The sequence below is a fragment of the Grampus griseus genome (genome assembly GCF_964374135.1).
Source record: "Grampus griseus genome assembly, chromosome: 4".
In the NCBI taxonomy this organism is placed as follows: domain Eukaryota; kingdom Metazoa; phylum Chordata; class Mammalia; order Artiodactyla; family Delphinidae; genus Grampus; species Grampus griseus.
Window position 1 is genome coordinate 79,086,377 of NC_138997.1, and position 23,842 is coordinate 79,110,218.

General features: G+C 41.2%; 1 protein-coding gene across 8 annotated transcripts in view; it reads left to right on the top strand.

Moving 5' to 3' along the window:
- Positions 1 to 18,669: 18,669 nt before the first annotated feature.
- The window catches only part of APBB2 (amyloid beta precursor protein binding family B member 2), a 374,441-nt gene continuing 369,268 nt past the window's right edge, over positions 18,670 to 23,842 (top strand). For 7 of the 8 annotated variants that reach the window (XM_082652792.1, XM_082652799.1, XM_082652791.1 and 4 more), the window contains exon 1: positions 18,670 to 18,778. The gene's annotated coding sequence lies outside the window, so the exon portion shown is untranslated. The remainder of the gene's footprint in view (positions 18,779 to 23,842) is intronic. The other variant, XM_082652793.1, reaches the window with a different exon arrangement.

Genomic DNA, 23,842 nt, shown 5'->3' on the forward strand with positions numbered 1-23,842 from the left:
TTTTTTTTTTTTTTTTTTTTTTTTTTTGCAGTATGCAGGCCTCTCACTGTTGTGGCCTCTCCCGTTGCGGAGCACGGGCTCTGGACACGTAGGCTCAGCGGCCATGGCTCACAGGCCCAGCCACTCGGCGTCATGTGGGATCTTCCCAGACCAGGGCATGAACTCATGTTCCCTGCATCGGCAGGCGGACTCTCAACCACTGCGCCACCAGGGAAGCCCGTATGTTACAAATTTTATGAATAATTATTAAACATAAAAAGTAAAAATGTTTTTGGAAGTGCATCTCAATGAGATGAATGAGGCTGCATTTAAAAAAATTAATTTATGTTTTTTGGATGAATAAAGGTACTACTATTGCTAGAAGGTTTAATAGTAATGATAGTAAAACTTTTTCTTCTACTATTGAGACAGGGCTTGACATCAATTCCATTCGTTTTTCGGTGTTACAGATATAGCTTGGAGAAACCTTATTCACATGAAAAGAATAGATGGGAATGGAAGGAATTTTGTTGTACCAATGCCACTACAATTTTTGCACTTCATCTAAGTTATATGCCAAAATCATATAAAGATTGTGTTCAGTCATCTATTAGCTGATGATTCATTCCTTCAATTTTAACTGCAAAGAATCAGAATCACAGGACTTGTACACCAACACAGCTTTTATAGTCTTTAACGACCTCAGCACTGCTGGCAGCATGTTGAACTGTACCTTTGCTTAGTTTTACACCTGAGGAAATACACCAGAGTTAGAATCAGGTTGGGACAGAGACGTGCCTTTCTTTTGTAAAGAAGATGAAGAGTGACCGTGAAAGGGAAGATGGGAAGGAGGACCAGCCTGACACAGATACCTTCCCAGGCTGACTTTTAGGAAGGATCTTTCTCTCATTGAAGCGGTTGTGAGGATTGGGGAATAGAAGCTACTGTGCTCATCACAGAGTTTTTTAGCTACTTTATGTACAGACCCTGGTTAAAAGAACTTACCCACTTTAATTTTTTTTCTTTTTTTTACTTTTTGGGTTAATCTCTCCTAATTTCTATCTGTGTTTTCTCCAGTCCAAGAGAATTGGACATATCTGTGGATAATTATAACCAGCTAGGGAGACATATAGTAGCTTGAGGGTATAGAGGCTGTTTCTACATGTTTAACAAATGTAATTATCTGACATTATTTTTAGAGGACATTCAATTGGTTCATGTAGTGGACATGTGTTGTTTTTGCCTACTTAGCATTCATTCCCCTTTTATTAACAGCACATCCTTTTTATGGGGAGGGGAAAGACACCCTCCCTAGTTCCCAGCCGTTTGCTTTGGTGGGGCTGGACTCCCTCACTCCCTTACGTTTCTGGCTTCATGATGGGCAGGAGCCTTAAGCCAGGCTCTCAATTCCAGGACTTTGGCCAGAGCTGCTGGGATCACTGGCCAGGAGAGTGCAGTCTGGAGCAGCTGGATGCCATAATGGGGAGAGGCTCTACCAGAGGGTGATTCAGCCCAGACAGAAGCAGGGAGGCAGGACATGGAGCTGGAGAAAGACCCAGTTCTGATGATATCCTGGGAATCCACTGGTCCCAGTCATCACCAGCCTACACCCAAACTCTCTAGTTATATGTGCCAATGCATTCTCTCTTTTGCCCTAGTCTGCTCTGGCCCTATAACTCAAAGTACCGTGACTAATGTGGTGGTGGTCCTCTTCAATAAAAGTCTTTCTACTCTGCAACACCAATGAAAAAGTGGGAATTATTTTGTAAATATAGATTATTGTATGAGGTATATATCTACACTCTTGAATACAGTGAAAAAGTATTATTTCTTTATTTTCAGTGTACTTCTGTAAAATTTTTTTTTAAATTGTGGTACAATATGCATAACATGAAATTTTTCTTCTTAATCGTTTTTAAGTGTATAGTTCAGTGGCATTAAGTACGTTCACACTGTTGTGCACCCGTCACCACTGTCCATCTCTAGAACTCTTTTCATCTTGCAAAAATGAAACTCTGAAAATATAACTCCTTATTTCCCCCTCCTCTAAACCCCTGGCAGCAGCTTTAATTATATTATACACATAGAAGACTGTGTGAGGCTAACACCTGAGGGAAATTGTACTCTAAAATGTGAGACATTTATTGTGCCTCTCTTGTTACTGCAAATGACATTTGGGGGATCCATTTATCAGATGTGCTGTTCGTTCTACATATTGTTGCAAAATCAATACTGAAATAAAATGGAGGTAAAATAACTCTGAACCTAGGGAGGTTTTTTTTTAGTGTGTGTCATCAATGTGTCTCCTCAGAAAAAGACGATAATGTTTTGCAAGAATGTTTTAGACTTTATTTTGTCTTTGATACCTTCGACAATCTCTAAAGTTTAGAGACATTAGTTTATGTTAATAAAAGTTTTTCTGTATGCTGTTTATCTATTTTGAAAGGTCTTTCTTTGGAGTGGATGGGTGTATTGGTTTCTTAGGGCTGCCATAATGAAATACCACAAACTGGATGGCTCAAAACAACAAATATTTATTCCTTCACAGTTCTGGAGGGTAGGTGTCAGCAGGGCTGGTTCGTTCTGAGGGCTCTGAGGGGGAATCTGTTCTACGCTCCTCTCTTGGTGTTCCTGGCTTGATGTCATCTCTCCAATCTCTGTCAGGTTTAGTTGTTTTCTATTTTTTTGTTGTTGATGTTTTCAGGCCACCTTGTTTTACTAGGGTTATAAATTAGTACAAAAATGGATACTTTCAGGTAACCAACTGTGTCATCCCAGGATTACATTACAACATGGATATAGAGTTGACAGGTCTTACCCAACTTTGACATTCTTGTACCCTGGGGGTGAGTGGGTGTTTAACAAAGTTTTTCTTTTTTTATTGAAATATAGTTGATTTACAGTGTAGTATTAGTTTCAAGTATATAGCAAAGTGATTCAGATCTATCTATCTATATATAGATATATCTATATCTATCTATCTATATATTCTTTTTTAGATTCTTTTCCATTACAGGTTATTACAAGATATTGAGTATAGTTCCCTGTGCTATACTGTTGTTTTTTAAATGATGAAAACAGGAGCCAGTGTGTTTGTTTTCTGATGACTATAATCCAACAGGAACTTTACCACTCTAACATATATAATGTTTAGTGTTGGCTTTCTTTACTGTAAGCTCTGCTGACTTTTGATGGTTTATGTTGCAGGACAACTGACCCAGTGCGGAAGAGCCTTAAAAGCTAAGGAGCTCTCTCCTTCAGGACCAAGGATGGCTTCAGTTCCAGGGATGCTACAGTTTATAAGCAGCTAAATACTAGCTGTAGGTACTTTTGGTACCTTATAAACTAGTAATAGAGTTCAACAAAATGTTTTCTGCACTAAAGTTTCGTAGATACTACAATTCTTACAAAGAAGGTTTTGAAACCGTGCATAATCATGGCAGAGTAGATGGGTTATCCTGGGGTAACAAACAACCCCTCAAATCCCAGTGGCTTAAAACAGCAGTGGTTTACCACCTGCTCACACTACATGTCCAAAGAAGGTCAGAGGGAGGCTCTGCTCACTATAGCCCCTCAAGGATCCGGGCTGAAGAAGGTATCACCTGGACATGAGCACAAGGCATATTAGTTCTTAAAGTTTCCGCTTGGCACTGACACACATCATTTCCACTCATGTTTCACTGGACAAAGCAAGTCATATGGCGATACTTGATTTAAAAGGAGGGTGGGAAATGTAGTTCCACCATATTCCCAGGAGGAGGACAACTGGAATATTTGTGGACAGGCCTAATGTCTACCACACCCTGAGTGGCAGATGGGTATTTAATGCAAAGCAATTCTGGTTATTGGAACCATTCCAACTTAGTAGCATAGAAAAGGGACCCCAATGTCAGTTGGTCAGACTTTGGAGATGGGTGGCAGGTTCTCAAATGTCTTTCCTCTGCTTCCTTATATTCTTGCCAGGTTATCTACTATCTGATATTCTATGTTCACTTTTCCTGTAAGAACTATACGGTGATTTGATGGTACTCTAAAATTTCTTCTATTTCAATATTCTTTTACAATAACTTCCGAACAATTACAGTTGCCAATGAGTTCTCTAATCTAGATTCTACCTGCACTTTTGATCTCTTTTCACCCACATCTGGGACTTCTTATTTATTTACTTTAAGTAACCTCTGGCCGGAGAATTGCATAGAACTCAGTTCTGCCACTCATTTGTATACATTTAGGTAAGTTACTTAACCTACATCTCCAAGGCTCAACTGCCTTACCTATGAAGTCAAATAATAATTGTTCTTACCTCCTAGGGTATTTTGAGTATTAAATGAGGTGATATTTGTAAATACTACCTAATATGGATATTAGCTAAATCTGACAAAATGCCAGCACCTTAGTGACCCACTTAATTTTCATAACAACTCTATGAGGTAAATATTATTATTACCCTCATTTTATATATGAGGAAATTGAGGCACAGAAAGTTAAATAACTTGCCCAGAGACACATAACCAGTAAGTGGTGGATCAGAAAGGCAACACCAGACAGTCTGTGCCAAAGACCATCGTCTTAACCTCTGTGTTCAGTGGAGTGGGACATAGTAAATGCTCATTTTTATTTTATGAATCTTATTATTATCGTTTGTCTAAAATGAAACCCTATAGTTTTCTCATGGAAAAAAGTTAAAACCTCTTCTTTCTTGAAAAATATGATATTTGATAAAAATGCATGAATTCTTCTAATATTATTTAATGAAAAATAAACCGTAAGAGACACAATGGCATCTGTCTTGGTCTCTCCTGGTCTGTCTTGGCCTCTCTCTCTCTCCCTCCTGCCCTTTCTCTTGGATCAGTTGCTCTAGGGGAATCCAGCGGCCACGTCCCATGTCATGAAGATACTCAGGCTTCTCACATGAGGAGGAACTGAAGTCTCTGGCCAACATCCAGGTAGACACTGAGGACTGCCAAAAATCATGTGAGCAAGTATGGAAGCAGATTTTCCCCAGTCCAGCTTTCAGATAACTGCAGTCCCAGCTAACAGCTTGACTGCGATCTCATGAGAGAATCCAGCTAAGATGCACCCAGATGCTTTCCCCAAAGAAATGGTGAGACAATAAGTGGTTGTGATTTTCAGCTGCAAGGGGGTAATTTGTTACATGGCAATTCATAAGGAAAACAGACATTGGTACCTGGAAATGGGGTGCTGCTATAATAAAAACTTAAAATGTGGTAGTGGCTTTTTAAAGAAATTCTTTTAAGTCCTTTACCTTTCTATATAAATTTCATATTTGCTTGTCAATTTCTTCTTCTTTTTTAAAAATTTATTTAGGCTGAACTGGGTCTTAGTTGTGGTATGTGGGATCTTTAGTTGCAGCATGCGAACTCTTAGTTGCGGCATGCATGAGGGATCTAGTTCCCCGACCAGGGATCAATCCTGGGCCCCCTGCGTTGGGAGTGCAAAGTCTTACCCACTAGACCACTAGGGAAGGCCCTTGTCAATTTCTTTATATAAGTATGCTAGGATTTTGGCTGGGATTGCATTGAATCTATAGAACAACATAGGGGTCGTTGCCACCTTACCAAATTGATTCCTCCATTCCACAAATATGGTATATCTCTTCATTTAATTATAAGGTTTTCTTTAACTTTTCTTTGCAATATTTTGTAGTTTTAGGTATATAGCTTTTACACATCTCTCATCATTTTTATTCCTGATATTTTTATGCTATTATAAATGTTTTTAAAACTTTCAATCATCACTGGTAAATAGAAATACAATTTTTCTTTTTTTTTTTTTTTTTTGTGGTATGCGGGCCTCTCACTATTGTGGCCTCTCCCGTTGCGGAGCACAGGCTCCGGACACGCAGGCTCAGCGACCATGGCTCACGGGCCCAGCCGCTCCGCGGCATGTGGGATCTTCCCGGACCGGGGCACGAACCCGTATCCCCTGCATCGGCAGGCGGACTCTCAACCACTGCGCCACCAGGGAAGCTCAGAAATACAATTTTTTTGATGCTACCATAATTTTTTTAAAATTTCAGTTTTTCATTGCTTGTAAATAGAAATTCAGTTTTTGTGTGTGTGAGCATTGGCCTTGGATCCTGTGACCCTTTTACATTTCCTTTTTGGTTCTAGTAGCTTCATTATAGATTCGATTGGATTAGCTATATAAATCATCATGTCATTTGCAAATAAAGACAGTTTTACTTCTTTCTAATCTGAATTCCTTTAATATGTTTAACACATACAAACACACACACGGGTACAACAACATGTGTATGTGCAGCTGGAGGCAATTTGCTAAAATTTTGTTAAGAGATTTTATACCTATATTCTCTGTAGTTCTCTTTTCTTGTCTGTGTTTATCTGGTTTGGTATCAGAATGATTCTGGCTTCATAAAATGAGTTAGGAAGTTTTTCCTCCTTTTCTATTTTATGAAAAAGTTTATTTAGAAGTTTTACTATTTCTTCTTTTAAAGTTTCATAAAATTCACTAGTGGCTTGAAGTTTTCAATTTCTTTAATGTATATAGGGCTTTTCAAGTTTTCTTTTTTCTCTTTATTAGCATAAAGTTGTTAATATTCTTTTATTAACTTGATATTGGCAATTTATAAATTTTATTTTTCTTTGATCAGTCTAACTAGAGGCTTACCAATTTTATTGATTTATGTCAAGGAGCCAGCATTTATTTTCATTTATATTTTCTACTATTTTTTCAATTTCTATTTTATTAATACTGTTATTTCCTATCTCCTAGTTACCTTGGGCTTAATTTGTTGTTTTTTGTTATTGTCATTTGTTTTGTTTTGTTTTGTTTTAGCATGAAAGCTTAGATTATTGGTTTGAGTATTTTCCTTTTAAAAAAAGTATTTAATGCTATAAATATTCTTCTAAACACTTAGCTGCATCCCACAAATTTTGATATTTTGTATTTGCATTCAAACTATTTTCTAATTTTTCCTGTGGTTTCTCCTTTGACTAATGGATTACTTAAGAGTGCATTGTTTAATTTTCAAATATTTGGGGATTTTCCAGATAATCTGTTAGTGATTTCTAGTTTAATTCTGTTATGATCAGAGAAAAAGCTTAGGATGATTTCAGTTTTTCCTGTGTACTTGAAACATTTGTGTATCTTGCTGTTGTTAGCCAGATTATTCTATAAATTTCAGTTAAGCCAAGTTGGTGACTAGAGTATTCAAGTCTTTTTTTAAATAGAAGTATAGTTGATTTACAATGTTGTGTAATTTCCAGATCTTTTATATCCTTTCTGATTTTTTGTCTACTTGTTTCACTCACTACTGAGAGAGGAGTGTTGAAGACTCCATGTATAATTGTATATTTGTCTCTTTCTCTTTTCACTTCTATCAGTTTTTGCTTTGTGTATTTTTGGCCTTGGATTTTTAGGTGCAGACACATCAAGATTGTTGTGTTACTGACAAATGAATCCATATCTCATTTTATATTGTCTGTCTTTAACCCTGGTAATTTTTCATGTTCCGAAGTTACTTTATTTTATATAAATGTAACTAGTCCTTCTTCTGATGTCATAGACTGAATTGTGCCCCTACTCCCCAAATTTATATATTGAAGCACTAACCCCCAAGTACCTCAAAATGTGACTATATTTTGGAGATAGGGTCTTTAAAGAGGTAATTAAAGTTAAATGGAGTCATATAGTTGGGCTCCAATCTAACATGACTGGTGTTCTTATAAGAAGAGGAAGAGACACTAAGCAGGTACTTGCACAGAGGAAAGGTCATGTGAGGACAAAAGAGAGAAAGAAGTGATCTGTAAGCCAAGGAGAGAGGCCTCAGGAGAAACCAACCCTGCTGGCAACTTGATCTTGAACTTCCAGTCTTCAGAACTGTGAGGAAAATAAATTTCCGATGTTTAAGCCACCCAGTCTGTGGTATTTTGTTAAGGCAGCTTTAGAAAAATAATAACATTTGACTAGAGTTTTCATCATATATTTCCCCCAAGATTTTAATTTACCTATATAATTATATTTAAATTGGCTTTCTTGTAGATAGCATATAATTGGGTCATCTATTTCTATAGCCAATTTGAGAATCATTGTCTTTTAATTAGAGTGTTTAGACCACTTATATTTAATATAATTATTAATATGGCTAGACAGGTCCACAATTTTATTATGTTTTTTGCTTGTTTCCTATGTTTTGTTCTCTCTTCTTCCTTTCCTATATTCTTTTGGATTATTTAAATACTTTCAGTGTTCTCTCTTACTTTATGTATTGTACTTTTAGCCATGTCTCTTTTTCTTTTAGTGGTTACTCTAGGGACTATTAAATGTAAGCAGTGTAAAACACTGGTTAAAAGAAAGAAATCTGTTTATTTTTTCTTTGTGACTTCCCTTGCAAATCTTAGGAGATTAATATAAATGAGGCACTGTCATCTTAAACCTCATTGGAATTGAGGTTAATAATCCTAACCACACTGGATTTATATAAACACAAGTCACGTTGACAAAGGCAATGTGCTTGACTGATTTTCTGCATCTCACTGACTTTTTTCAAGATCAAATCCAGGAAAAATAAAGTGAGAACAATAGACTTCTGTGCAGGAGTTTTGTCTCAGCCAAAGTAGCATCAGATTTAAGACAATATAAAAAATCAAGTCATCTTACTAATATCATTCTCAAACTTGAAAAATTGCATGGGTTTTCCTGGGCTTAGAGTTTAGTAGATGTACAGACTGTTAAAATAAGGAAGTCTTAAATAAATGGAAAAATGTTATACATTTATGTATGAGATTATTCAATAGAGCAAAAATGTCAGTTCTCCTCAGATTAATCTATATGAAATATAATACTAATCAAAATTCTAAACATATTTCATCAAAATGATACATTTACTATAAATTTTATAAGGAAGATATATTGTGAATGAAGGGTTATGGCAGATTTGATAAAGCAGAAGAAAGAAGAGAGGCTTACCCTAGCAGATATCAAGATATATAACAAAGGTACATTTCTAATTTAGTTCTTTTCTTACAATAAATAACATGTACATGATGATATTGTCCCCATCTCCTCAAAACTATTATATGATTCAATAATACAAAATTTGGGGACTTCCCTGGTGGCACTGTGGTTGAGAATCCACCTGCCAATGCAGGGGGCACGGGTTCGAGCCCGTGGGGAAGCCCTGTAACTTCGATTTTTAACTTCTATAATCTAAATAACAATTATTACTTGCAAAGTCATTGTCTTGAAAACTATTTTCACGAGAAATCATAACTCATTTCATTAAAATAAAGACAGAAAATTCATCCTCAAAGAAAACTCATTTGTCTTCTAAGAACAGCATTTCAGAGATTCAAAGAAATTAGAAGTGGAAAAATCAATTAGAGATAATCTACCAGCTTGTCAGAAAGAATTGCTTTCTACAAAATATATTCTATTTCTTTGTCTAGGTTAATTTTTAAATGTCTCAAGGGATGGAGCACTTGTTATATCCCTCTGAAGTCTTTCCTTTTATATAACTGACCTTCCCAAGAATCTTGTTTTTTTTCTATTGTCTAAACTCCATGTTAGTTATTAATTCTGTGCTATTGCTTTTAATTATACTTTTTTCCTGTAGTAATTCCTCTTCTCCCAAATTCTGTTTTTATACTCTCAGATATTTGTAAGAAGCTAGGCTTCATTTAAATTAATTACATATGTTTACTTATAATAAAAAAAATCTTTTACATCAAAGAGATCGTTAGGTCTTTTTCTCCATTTTCCCTTTTTGTCCTGTCTGTCTCTCTCTGACACTCTCCCCTCCTCCCTCCTTCCCTCCTTCCCTCCCTCCCTCCTTTCCTTCCTTTCTTCCTTCACTTGCATTCTTTTTGTAGACAAGGCAATGGGGTGCTTAAAAGTGGAAGGTACTGGCAGGAACATGTAGAGAAAGGAGAAGACAAATTTTTTGCTTGATCCAGAAGACTATCAATTCCTTTGCAAATTAGCAATATGGTTCTTGTCTATCTCTGCTACGACTGAAGCATTTTTCTCTTGTTAATGATTTCTGGTTCTTTTATAACCCCTTTTGTCTTTCAACTTTATTTCAGATTTCCCCCTTTCTATTTAATTATGCTTATATAAATTTAAAATTCAGTATTTTTCCAGATTGGATGGTATTATTTGTTTTACCCTTTGAACATGAAGGTGATGGGTTTCCTCCATTTACAAGATTTAAATTCTAGCCTTTATCTGTGCAGATGATTAATAGTGAGATATCAGGTACATTGGTACTCTGGACTAAAATTTCTACTGTCTGAAGATAAGCAAAACAAGGATTTTAGAAGGGATGAGAGAATATCATATGGCCAGTGATGGAGTTTGCCCTGAGCATAAGAACATAAATTCTCTGTAGCCAGGGTCAGTTCAATAAATGCCACAGTCTGCAGTAACAACTCTTGGTAACCTGGGGGAAAGGCAGACACAAAGAATGTGATGAATTTTATTGTGTGCTGATGTGCTAATAAATTGAGTTTCTATGAATTCCTGTATAAAGTCCATCCATTATCATTGTTCAAGAACCATGGAATAAGTGTTTATAAAATTTACTGAATATATTTTTAATAGTGAAAATTTACAGAGAAATTTAATTAGCTTTCTCCTCTTACCAGGAAGCTGTCAGGGCTTTAAAGCAAAAACAAAAACAAAATTTGTGGTGGAATTCCCTAGAAAAAGGACCATATACTACCTTTCACAGAGTCATAACATCTCATTAGGTAAGAGCCTAAGCTCTGGAACAAGACTGCCTTGCTCAAATTCTGCCTCTGTCTTTTTTTTTTTTTTTTTTTTGCCTCTGTCTTTTAATAGCTGTGTGACCTTGGAAAAGTAACTTAACGCCTCTGTGTCTGTTTCCCCTTATAAAATGGTGATACAGCCTGAGGAAGAATTGAGTTATAAATTGAGAATGAACGGAGTTAAAATTGTAAAGTGCTTAGTACAGTACCTTAATAAAAGCTAATTTTCATTTTCTCTTTTCTTCATTCATTGAACAGATATTTATCAAGTGTCTTCTATGTGATAAGCCCAGAAATAGGAGTTCACAGTATAGCAACAAAGAATCATACAACATCTAACTGTATGTAGGGGGGCTCTGGAATGTCAGGCTCTGGAATCAAGAAATGAGCAATTAACTGTTACTGAACCGAACTTGCGTCCACTCACCCACTGCACAGCAAAGCCAACTTACTGACACCAGGTTGTGTTAAAGGAAAGCACACCATTTATTTGTAGGGTGCCCAGCAAGGAGTGTGAGTGGCTCATGCTCAAAGGCCCTGAAATCCCCAGTGGCTTTCAGTGAGGGGTTCTTAAAGGCAAGAACTGGTGTGAGGGCTGCAGGGTGTGTGTTTTTTTCTATCTGGTTGGTGAAATAACAGGGTGAAGTTTCGGGAATCTTAATCATCAATCTTCTGGGTTCCAACCAGTCTGGGGTCTACATGCTTATAGTCACCATCCTCCACCTGGGTGGGTCGGGGGCGGGGGGCCTTAGTTCCTGTAGAACAACTTAGAGAGTGTCAGAGTGTTATGTATATCCCTTAAGGAGGAAGTAGGACTCTGTTTTCTTGCTGAATTATTGTCATTATATTTTTTGTTTAACAACTTTTACTTTGTTTCTGCATTCTCTCAGTTCTCTAATTAGTAACTGCTTGTGCCTATTCTTTGGAATTCAGGGAAGGCCTAGGAGACTAAAGCTTTTTTCTATAAACAAGAAACAGGTGACTCAGAGGGGCTTTTGTACCTGGGAGGGCCCTGCAGTGTCCTGCTCGGTTTCATAACATGTGTAGTACATTCAAGGAGGAATCTTGGTCTTTAAAGAAGGAGTATGATTTTGAAAAGTGCAGAAGGTGAATGAATGAAGCAGGGAGTCTAAAGTTAATAGCATAAGCAAAGGCACAGAAGCATGGAAGTACATGATGTTTGCCAGTGAGTGAGCAAGCATGGGTAACACATCACGGGGTGGGAGAGTTGGGGAGCAGATAAGGCCCTCTTTCCATTTTTGGTGAATCCCTTATCGTATGAATTTGGGTTGTGGGAGGCCCTACCTCCCAATAGGGAATCTGAAGGGAGGCAAACGTTCCCTCTCTCTGCCTTCTGACTGCTGAGACATGGACGTGTGACCTTATCTATTTCCACCTGTGAACTTGAATAGGGAGACAGTGATGCTAAGTTGCCAATGTACAGGAATAGTGGCCACAGCAAGTGACCAGTGGAGTGGGGCAATTGGTGACATAGTATGCCATAGTCTGGTCTGTGTTTTGCTGCCAGCTTCCATAGATCCTGACCCTTTTCTGAACCAATTCTCCATCTATATGTTGATACAGTGGGCTACATGACAACCCTTCAGTAATTTTTTCTGGATACATGAACTACAGAGGGTTCCTTTTGTTTGCAACCAAGAAGTGTCTCAAACAATAGAGAATTTCATCTTTTTTGTTTGTTATCAGTGTTTCCAAAATTTTGTTCAATGAATATCAATTACTTCTGTAATAAAACACTTTTAATTTAATGTAAAATCCAATATAAATGTAAAATATAAAAATCCTTGAAAGTAAAGAATTGAATTAAAATGTAACAAGAGCCACCTAATGGCAAGAGGATAAAATAGATAAATATTGATCGTAATAGTAATAATTTTAAGGTAATATATATTGAATGCTTACCTCTGAGCCAGGTGCACTATTATGAGCTTTATGTGCAACATCTCAGTATATACTTTCAACAACACTGAGTTGTACATACTATGATTATCAACCTTTTCAGATGAGGAAACTGAGGTTGCAGAGGGTAAGTCACTTTTCCAGAACCACCAGTGGCATGGTGGTGTAGCTAGGATTTAAACCTGGGTAGCCCGAACACAGCGTCTGTCACGGATGAGCTGGTCATCACTTTTTCCTAGGAGAGTTGACTAAGATTCTGTACTAGAGATAATAAGAAAGAATGAGTAGGATTTTGCCAGGTACAGAATACATAAAATGGTCAGTTCAGCTTGAGAAGGGTGTGTGCAAGGGCAGAGACAAGAAAGGCCATTACCTATTCCAGGAATTTGTCAGTGCAGGGGGTGTACTGGGGGCGTGGAGGTGGGGAACAGCTGGTCGAAAGGGAAGCTGGTAGTAGAGGAGTCCGAATATAGGTTTGAAATGGAGTGGGGGTGGGGCGGTCATGTGAGTCCTTAGGTTTAGTAGTTTTTATCCTTAAGCAACTGGAAGTCATCAGTAGTCTTAAGGAAAGGGAGTGACATCATCAGCAACGTTTTTTAGAAGGATTACTCTGGCAGCAGCACGGAGGAAGTGCTTGGACTGGGAGTGATGAGTGTCCCTAAGGTCAGTCAGCAGGATACTGAAACAGTGCATGAAAAGCCAGTGAGGACAGTGGAAGTGGGACAGAGAGGAAGGCCCAGATTTGAGAAACATCCCTGAGGTGGAAGCAACAGGGCTTGGTGACTAATTTGATGCAGGTGGTTAAGGAGGAGGAAGGAAGAATTGAAGATGACTGAGATTTCTAGTTTGGAAACCTGAGTAATTGGTGATATCATTAACTGAAATAGGAATGGAAGGAAGGAAATCTCTGTGAGGCCTACCAGAAGATTTATATGTGTTATTTCATTTAACCCTAAACAAACCGATGATGAAAAGATTAAGATGCCCATCTTGTAGATAAGAAAATCAAGGTCCAGTGAGGTTGAGTAACTTGCCAAGATCACACAGATGAGAAATAAAAGAGCTGGGATGTGAAATAGAGTTTTACTCCAAAGCTGGTATCTTTCCATGATGGTATTCTATACTCTGACAACAATTTTAGTTTGGAAAAATAGGACTAAAGCTCAGAGGAAAGCTAGATAGAGCTAAAAACATGGTTCCTTTCAGAGGAGGAAATGATTAAGAATGAGGGGAGATTAAAGTCTTACACTATTGGGATAAAGGACTAGAGCAGCACTGTCCAATAAAATTTTCTGCGGTGATGGAAGTATTTTATAGTTGCACTGTCCAATATTGTAGCCATTAGCCCACACGACTATTGAACACTTGAAATGGGGCTAATATGACTGAGGAACTGAAATTTTAATTCTAATTATAATGAATATAAATTAAAAAACCATATGTGGCTAGTGACTATCACATTGGACAGTTTAGAACTAGAGAAACCAGCCAGACATGGAGACAGTCCATTAGAGGAGAGGCCTTGTTGGTAACCCCAAAAATCACTAGGTATTTGATCATCTGCCTTATATCTGTGGGTAAGATTCGTCCTAAGTTTGGGGACTGTAATTCATTAATTAGGAAGAGGTTCTTTCCTACTGCAGACAGCAAATTAATTTTACCAAGTCTTATTTTTGGAAGGAGAGTAAGTACAATACTCCACCCCTTTCTTTTCTTTTTCCTTCCCTTCCCTTCTTTTTGCTGCACCACGCGGCTTGTGGGATCTTAGTTCCCCAACCAGGGATTGAACCCACACTCTTGGCAATTAAAGCGTGGAGTCCTAACCACTGGACTGTCAGGGAATTCCCCCCGCTACCTTTCTTATATGAGACAAAAATCACAGTCATTTTCTCAGTATTTACATTTTTCTGTATAGAGTGTTACTTAAGAGCTCAAGCTCCAGGCAAACACCTGGGTTCAAATCCAAGTTCTGCCACTGAACCGGTTTGTTGTGCCTTGAGTTAAATTACTTCACATTCTCAAACTTCACTTTTACTACCTGTAACATAGGGATAACAATAGTACTAACTCATAGGGTAATGGTGAAGATTAAGTTAAATAACCTATGTAAAATGCTTAGCCAGTATCTGGTACTGGCTTAGCACCCACTAAAGGCTGCCTATTCTGTAAATAGTACCTTATTGTGATGTTTGCACTTTGCACCTCTGTGTTTTGACATTACTTGACTCTGTTTTTGCATAAGTGAAGGTATTCTCCCAGTTCTCTAAATGTCAGAATATTCCAGAAAAGAAATACACATTCATCAAGATAAAAAAGTGGGTAGGGTTCTGAAAATTCTTATTTGTGGTCATTTTTGTATTTCACTTTGATTTCTGTTTTGATAAAGTACTTTAAATCAGTACAGTGGAAAATCTTAACCCTGATATTTTGTTGTGATCATTAAAATTCCCTTGGTTTAACCTTAGTTCATACACCACATGATCAAGCAAAAATACTAAAAGCTCTAAATGTTGACTCAAAAGATTTCTCGATGTCTGGAAGTTCTGAAGAATGTCGTACTGCTGTAATTAAGATATTTAATGCCTAGTCTCTGATTATCTTAGAAGTAGCTAGATAGGTTGTATAGTGGTTGGATAAATCAAGTACTCTTTAAAGACTAATGACTTCAGAAATAGGAACAAGTAATAGGATCTCTTTTGTTGCCATCGATTTTGTACTTGGTAACCTTTGGACTGAAAGCATTGTGATGTAGTCTTGCACTTTGTTTAGTGTTTATGCAAATAACAAATGTATTTTTTCATTAGATTGGGATGTCAAGAAATCTGTGTTCAAGTGCCACTTCTGCTGAGTTGTCTGTTTAGGAAAAGCCATCTTTGGGCCACAGGTCCTCTGCAGCATCTAAGAGTTGACCCAGACTTGATTCTAGAATGATCTCCTAAGTATCCTTCCAAATAAAATTCCTTGAATCTGACTTTTCTTTTCCCCTTTGGTCTCAAAGGACGTAAACAGGTAATTTTTACTTCCGTGCTTTTATAAACATGCTCTTGGAATATTTCATTTCCTTGGAAAATAATTCATGGGTGAGTCAGCATGACGGGGGAAAAAACATAATAGATATCAAAATTGCATGAGGTGGTGAAACGAAAAATGATTTTCTTTGTAAACCGAAATGATGAGGTACAAAGAAACCAATGACTTATTTGTAAAATGCGTGGTGGAAGGCTCTAGGCAGCAGAGCTAACGTGCTGTTACTTATGAAGCAACGCGGCGGGGGGGTGGCCAGGAGTCCTCTTCATACTGCCTGAAAACGGCTATGACTATAAACGTTCCTTTCCGTGAGGGAGAAAGAAAATGTGTGTCGGGAAGCGAAAGAAGGAAGCAAGCAAGCAAGCAAGGAAGGTTAAAAGCTCCTCCCAACCCCATCCTCTCTGGAAATACATCATTAAGGGAATTTCCTCCTGCAGCCACGGAACGTTCTGTGGCCGCTTCCACGTCACTATTAGGGGCAGCCAGGGATTTTGCTTTTTCTGGCGGTGACTTCCCAACTCCTCCTGCAGGTCCCCTGTGGATCGCCGAATGTCGCCCTCCGCCCAGGACGAAGTCAAGCAGCGAGGAGGCTCCGTGGGCAGGCGGCTGGCGCAGCGGCCGGGAGAGGGCGCAGGAGCATTTCCTGCGTGAGCGCGGCCGCGGGGCCCGTTTCCGGAAGGCTGATTGCATCAGGTGTGGAGCCCGGCGCCTCCTCTGCCCAACCTGGCGGCCACTGCGCCTGCGCGCGTCTCCCCGCCCCGCCCCGCCGCCAAGGACTCCACCGCGGGTTTTCCTCCCGGTCCCGAAGAGATCAAGCCTGCAGGGGCGAGCGCCGTTCACCGCCCCGGACCCCCGAGAGTGGGGATGGTAGGGCCGGACTCCTGGAGAGCTGTGGAGTTCGAGGGAATAGAGTACCTGCGGAAAGATGACCTGCCTGGAAGGCCGGTGGCGGGTCCCGTCTCTGCTGCTGACGGAAGGGGTGGTCTTGGGCTAATTTCCTCGCCTCTCTAGGCCTGAAGGACATAGGCTAGAACTAAAAGGCGTTAGAGTTAAGAGTCTGAATTTTCTCAAAGTAGGTTAAACTGCGGCCCCCAACTATCCTTGGTGCACGAACTGCATAGGCGTATCTTGGGGTGCAGAGACTCAGCCCCAAGGATGAGCACTTTCATGGATTTATAGGGATTTCTCAGTGGCAATATTGTCTTTGCGTTGCAGAAGGAGTGACGTGATTGTTGGCCTCCAGATTGGTCTGAGGGAAATTGTTTGTGGCAGAGGTTTGGGGGTGCAAATGCCAGAAACCCCTCTTCCACAAGGCAGCTTCCCCCTACCACTCATTCCTTCCAACCCCACTCGAGTGTGCGTCAGGGTTCCATTATACACTCTTTTATACACACCTAATAGATTTCCCTCCTAACACTCTTCATATTTTTTTTTTTTTTTGCGGTACGCGGTTCTCTCACTGTCGCGGCCTCTCCTGCTGCGGAGCACAGGCTCCGGACGCGCAGGCTCAGCGGCCATGGCTCATGGGCCCAGCCGCTCCGCGGCATGTGGGATCTTCCCGGACCGGGGCACGAACCTGTGACCCCTGCATCGGCAGGCGGACTCTCCACCACGGAAGCCCCACTCTTCATGTTTGAAATGACATTTTTGAGTGATTATTTAATGGATTTCTGACTACCTCGCTGGACTAAGCTCTATGAAAGCAGGGGTCTAAGCTCTTTTTTTATTCACTGCTATTCCCAGGCTAACCATAAGATCTTGTGGGTCCTCAATAAATTTATGACGTCGAAGGAAAAACGTAATGCCGGCCCCGATTGCATTGAGTCCTCTCATGAAGAACAAGGACCAGTGGGGTGTGAGTTTGCTGTTTGAGGAAGGAGTGCATTCTGGAGGTGTGAGGAAGAGGATGAGTGAGGAGGAGCCATCACTTTGTCGTTACTATTAAATTACTTTTAGCACAATCCTCCTGAAGGAGATAGTAGGTAAGGCTGTGTGTAGAGCAGTGGTTCTCAAAGTGCGGTCCTCAGACCAGCAGCACCAGCAGCACCCGGAAAGTTGTTAGATGTGCAGATGCTTGGGCCGCACCACAGACATACACATTCAGAGACTCTGTCCAGCAATCAATTTCCAAAAACCCTCCAGGCGATTCTGACGCAGGCTCAACTTTGACCACCGCATCGGTGAAGAGCAACCCCAATGATGCCTTGGGGACGTTATTCACAGTGTCTGGGGCAGAGCACTGATTACTACCTATTGAGTATCCATTCTTATCAGGATCTTGCTTGTCTGTTTAAATTGGTTAAAATTTAGTTAATATTCCTGGAGGTGAAAAGGAAATTATGTTTTCCCCTTCCTGCAGGTGTACTTCTTCCTTGAGGCGATCTTGCTGTGATTTTCATATCAAGAAATGGTGTGTGTGTGTGTGTGTGTGTGTGTGTGTGTGTGTGTGTGTGTGTGGCATATGCCTGGGGTTCTAGATAAGGAGACAGAAGGAAGGAGAAGGTCTCACCTACAAGTTGCAGCTGGATGGGCCTGGGCAGCTCTCATCTGAGGACATTTTCCCATTATAAGGGAATGCAGACATGTGGGAGAAAAGACTAGCCAGGGATAAGGTTACCTTTTGGTGCAGACAGACGCCGAGCCTTATGGAGGGGTTATCATACCGGGATGCATCGCCTTGGGTCTCGACACTCTGGCCCGCATTCCTCCCTGCCATCTTCTCAGATAAGAGGGAGCGCGAGTTCAAGAGGCCCCAAAGCCTCTGCCTGCAGGGGTCGCTCTAGGAGCGCGGCCCGCCCCCTCCTTCTAGGCCCCCGCCCCCGGCCCCGCCTTTCTCGGGATCCGCCCCCGCCCGGTTGGGCTCCTCCAGCCTCTCCGCGCAGCCGCCGCCAAAGCCCGGAGAAGTGGAATCTAACCGGCGCCGCTCTCTGAGCGGGACTCGTGGAGCGGCACTGGGCATGCTCAGTGGCCAAAGCCAGTCCTGGTCTCAAGTAGGAAGCTCGTGCGCTGTACCCGCAGCTGATCCTGGCGCTCCTGGCAGGGCGAGATTGGAGCAGAGCTGCCGGGCGCCGGAGCCGAGGCGAGCGCCGCGCGAACCGCCGGTGAGCCCCGCTTTCTTCCTTGCTTTTGCTCTCGACCCCGGGGCGGCCCGGGAGTACTGGTGAGAGACCCGGGCAGCGGCAGCAGCTTGCGGCGAGTGGCTGCGCGTAGCCGGGGCGGCTGCTCCTCTCCTCCCGGCCCCGAGGGCTGCGCGGCCACTGCCGCTCGCCCAGCCGCAGCCACAGCTGCAGCAGCTGCCACCGCATCTGCAGCGGGCGTCTGCTGCGGAGTCCCGTGCGCCCTGCGCCCGCGCCGCAGGGCTGGGTGGCACGGCGCCCGCGGGCTCACTCCTTGACTCCTTCCCTCTGGCTTCTCGGCGCCCTCTTTCCATCGGCAGCCGGGGCTTCGCAGGGCCTGGGGCGGGGGAGACAGGGTTGGAGGGGGTGCTGGGCGGGGGCTGCGGAGGGGAAAAGTGAGGGTGGGCGCCGGCGGGGAAGAGCGCACACCCCCTTGCCCTGGCACCGGCCTCCGCTGTGCGGCTGGGCTCTCCCCGTGCGGCAGCGCGCTCCTGCCGGGGAGTTGAAGACCGAGCTGGCTTATAGGGGATTCAAAGGGGGAAAAGTTCATTTCCCCCTCGGAGGCAGGGAGCGTTTTAACTAGAAAATGGCTGTGCGAAGGGGACCGAGTCAGGGAAGCTGGTCCTGAAATCCCCTCTGCTGCCCGCCGGGCGGAATGGAGGGTTGAACGCTAGAAATGACATTTGTGCGATGAAAAAGATTGCTGGACGGAGGGAGGGGTGCGGAGTCCCATAAAAACAATGAAAGGTGATCTTGATGTCGGCGGTGAGGTCTAGAACTGAGGGGTCAGGGGCCAAGGGCCGAAGGAGCGTGGGACCTGGATTTAAAAAAATCATACATTGAAGAAATCAGATTTAGAGTTGTAGTCGTTTTGTAGTCAAGTTCAGCGCTGTTTAGAGCCATGACTGTCCCAGACGGTTTTGGATGGATTGAGTGGTTGGGGAGGACCAACACTGAGAGGAGAATAAGGTCAGTGTCGGAAGCTCACACAAGACTGGGCGCAGGTTTTTTAGAAGTCCCTCAGTCACTGGCTTTACATTGCGCCTGATGACTTAGGTAAAATACTTAAAGGATTATCATAAAATGATGCCAGCAGTGCTGTTTGAATTCCAAGAAATGAAGAAACTTTGTGAGGTTGGCACTGGTTTGTCATTTGTTTTAATATTTCACTGATTTAAAAAGCAGACAGTGGCATCCTGATCCGTTATTCTGGATTTGGTTCTCTAAAGTCTTTGGTTTATTTTTCTTGTCATGGATTTATACTTCAAATCTTGTCTTTAAATGGCCATGATAATTAAGAATATCTGAATTCGGGTAGATGGCCTTTCAGGAAGGGGGATTTCTTTATGAAGCCGCTTTGTTGTGTTTTCAGTTTGTAGCTTGAAAGCAGTTATTTGTTCAACAGTTGTTCATCGTAACTTGCACAGTCCTAGAAAGGGCACTGTTTTGAAAGGATGACGTTTGTCAGGAGGATGAGGAACGTCCACGCTGGGGGAAATGCTGAGAGAACACAGGTGGCAGTAGAGTACAATGGTCCAGTAGTCAGAACACCTGGGGAAAACAGATGGCAAGGTTTCTATAGCTGTCCTTTGGTCATCGGCTTACTATATGACCTCGAAAAATGACTCAGGGTCTTCCTAGGCTGGGCTTGGTCTAGATATTTGCTCAGGGCCTTTGAGAAAGAACTCTAAAGTTGAGATCCTTTTCCAGGGAAGGTGTTTACTTCTTTCATTCTCTCTTCAAAAGGATACTTTTAACTAAGTAATTCATCTGCAGGGAGCCAACAGGGTCCCCTTTTCTGAAACTTTTATAAAGTGGTAGTGGAAAAACTTGATGAGCTAAAGTGTGAAAGACTGGCTTTTTACAGTTAACTGGAGTAATAAGAATACTGACTACAGAATCATCTAGGAAAAGTCTACTAAATAGTGCAAGAATCCACGTGTACAGAGATAAAATATTTTAAAACTTAACTCTTTTTATGTCATGTTTCAACTTTTTGATGACTTTTTTTTTCTGCCACCAGAGAAACAAAAACAAACATCAAGTTCTTTTTTTTTTTCCTCTCTTTTCTGTTACAGCAGGAATTAATACTGAAAGGCTTGCCATTGTACTAGAACAGGGTTATGTTGATTACCCTAATTTCAGGATATCTAAATTTGTCTTTTAAGAGAAATGGAATGTTGTCTCTCTGTGCCTTCTTCAGTTACAGTTTTAAAATATTCAGTACCCTGATGATATAACCCCTGAACTTTTCCAGGGGCATAGGACAGACTTTTAGTAAAGTATTGTAAGAAGATATTACTACTTATGTGGGTGATGGTTATTTTCCTTTCCCAAGTTAAGGAAAATAGCATTTGTTCATTATTACTATGTGTCAAGTCTGATATTGAACTTCTTACATATCTTATGTGTCAGCATCTTTGACATAAATGTCAGTTTCCCAAGAAAGTCCCTCTGAGGAGGTGGACAGTCCTTTGCTTGTACAGCAATAGAACTTCAAAGTTTTATTTTATATGAGACTATCTTCAACTGTTTTCATTATTATTCAGTAAGCATTCTCTTGTATAACATATTTGTTATTTAGAATTAGACTTGATTGGAACAGCATGTCTTCAAGATGATTTGAATGTTTTTAAGAAGCCTCCACCCAGGTTTAAAAACTGTTTTATGTTCATTTATTTTCAACAACGTTGTACTACCAACAAATAAGTGTAAGGAAGGCAAGCCCAGATTACCCATTTTAATTTTATGTGTTATTAGTGCATATTCTGCATGTTGATATGTGTTGATGGCGTTTCTTTCGGTTGAAATAGTTTGTCAAAGGCAGAGTGACAGATTCTCCATAATAAAGGGTCTGGTGGGATTTGACCCTGGGCCAGGGTCGTCCACTACTTAAATTTACTGTGTGACCTTGGGAAAGTCAGTTCACTTCTTTGGATCTCAGTTTTCCCATATGTAAAATGAGAGCGTAACAGTAGAAAGCACCCTCTGGGTGTCTGTTGGGCCTTCATGTCCCAGTCCAGGGGCCTGTGATGCATCCATTTGGAAAGGGGGACTATAGATAAAACCTTAGATGAAGCCGATTTTGTTTCACTAAGTCTGGCCTGTCCTGCTTTGTGGAATGCCTTTCCTTTTTTTTGGCCAATTCCTACATCAGTTCTGGTTTTTATTTGTCAAAGGATGGTTGTCATAACATTAACTCTTTGTGGCGCTGCCAGGTTTAGGTAGGAGATAAGGTAATGATTAGATTTGGGTAGAGCACCGTAGTAGATATTTGAAACTGTTTTATGGCATCTTCTGAGGAGACACTCTGCTCTTGGGCATGCAGGTAATCCAATGAATAAGTCTCCTCTGGGGCTGTAGAGGAGGCCGCCCTGTACCTTGGCTGCTGGGGCCTACCCATGTGAAATCTGGACAAACTTTTCCCATGTCCCTGTCCTGTCGATTCAGCTGTTGATCAGAATTGCCGCCCTTGGTCTCTGGAATAAAATTATCATTATCAGTTCATGTTAGCACCATCGCTGTGTTGAGCAGGTGCTGTATTGATCTGCTGCCGTAGTAGCAGGAGTGATGGCTGTCGGGATGCAGCTACGTGAACTTTTCTTTTGGCAAGCCATGATGATGGGGCAGAGAGCAAAGGAAACCTGGTGTTTGTAGTATACTTTGCTCTTAAGATGGTCACAAAACTCAGCCTCATTAACGTTTAAGTGAGGCAGATGAAGAGAAGCCAGAGTTGTCAACGTTTAAATAAGTGATAATAAATAGTAAGTCTAGAGTTTCTGATCATAACTAGGCTCCAGTGTTGCTGGGCCTGTGGTAGGAGCGGGGCAGTAACTGCGAACACCAGGTGAGAGCTGGAAGAGAGGAAGGACATGGAGGCTAGAAAGTCAAGTCGTCACAACTTGGCAAGAAGTAAGAAGCCTTGATCGGTTTAAAGGTATCAGAGGCCATTGGGTGTAGAGTTACAGGAGACATTCCCTCTGTACATAACCTTATTTCCATAATATTTGGATCCTACCTAGTCTTCTAAGCATTGAACAAATGCTAGGGCAGGCATTACTTTTACAAGCAGGAAAAAAGTCACAATGTATCACTTATTGGTGTATAAAATGTGCAGATTCATATGGACAGCTATGGAAAGAGAACATGCGAAGAATAAATGGTATGGAATTATGGATTAAGGTTTTTCTTTATTGTTTGTGAATGATTTGGTCATTGTAAATAAAGCGAACCATTCTACCCTTTGCCTCTTGTGAAAATCTTGCAAAATTTTGTCTGCTAGGCGATAACTGAGGTTTTTGCAGTGTAACTCTCCTGGAAAGTATGCTTCAGGAATGCTTGGAATAGGAGGCAGAATGGTTTGTTTTGATTTTTACCTTTCAAGTTGACTAAAACGACTGCACTTTTGGAACTGAGCTAGGAGAAGTGTGTGCTTTGGAGGACAAGGTTGGGGAGAACTTGCAGAGCTCCAGAGAGTGAAGGGAACCTCTGTTGTTGAAGAAGGAAGACTTGGCATTACCGGTGGTATGGAATGCAGCGTTCCCCAAATCGCTCCCCTATGAATCAGAGCTTAGTTTCTACACAATATGAAAGTAACTGAGTGTCTACTATGTGCACGTCACAGTGCCAGGGCTGTTGTCTGTTGGTGAGGTTTCCACTCTCCTTACCCAAGTGATGATGATGGCAGTGTAGTGAATATTTCAGAAGTGTGTTCACATTAGATGTGTCCTTTTCTCTGAGATGATATCATTCGGATATGGGGTAAGATTTCTTGTACAAATTGATGGGAATATTTTTATTTGGCAGCTTAATGGTCCATGAAATTGATAAGTCTGGGAATCTGGGCCTGAGATGTAGAGAGCTCTGCCCTCAGGATCAAGTTGAATAGTGGAGGCCAAGCCAAACTGGAGCTTCTGGGTGGGCTGATGGCGCCTCCAGACCTTCCAGGAATGTGGAGTCATTGGTACAGACCCAAGGTCCTAGGAGCTGAGAAGAAGCTAATTTTGAAAGTGCTCTGGGAACCAGCGAGTATTTTTGAATTATAGCCCA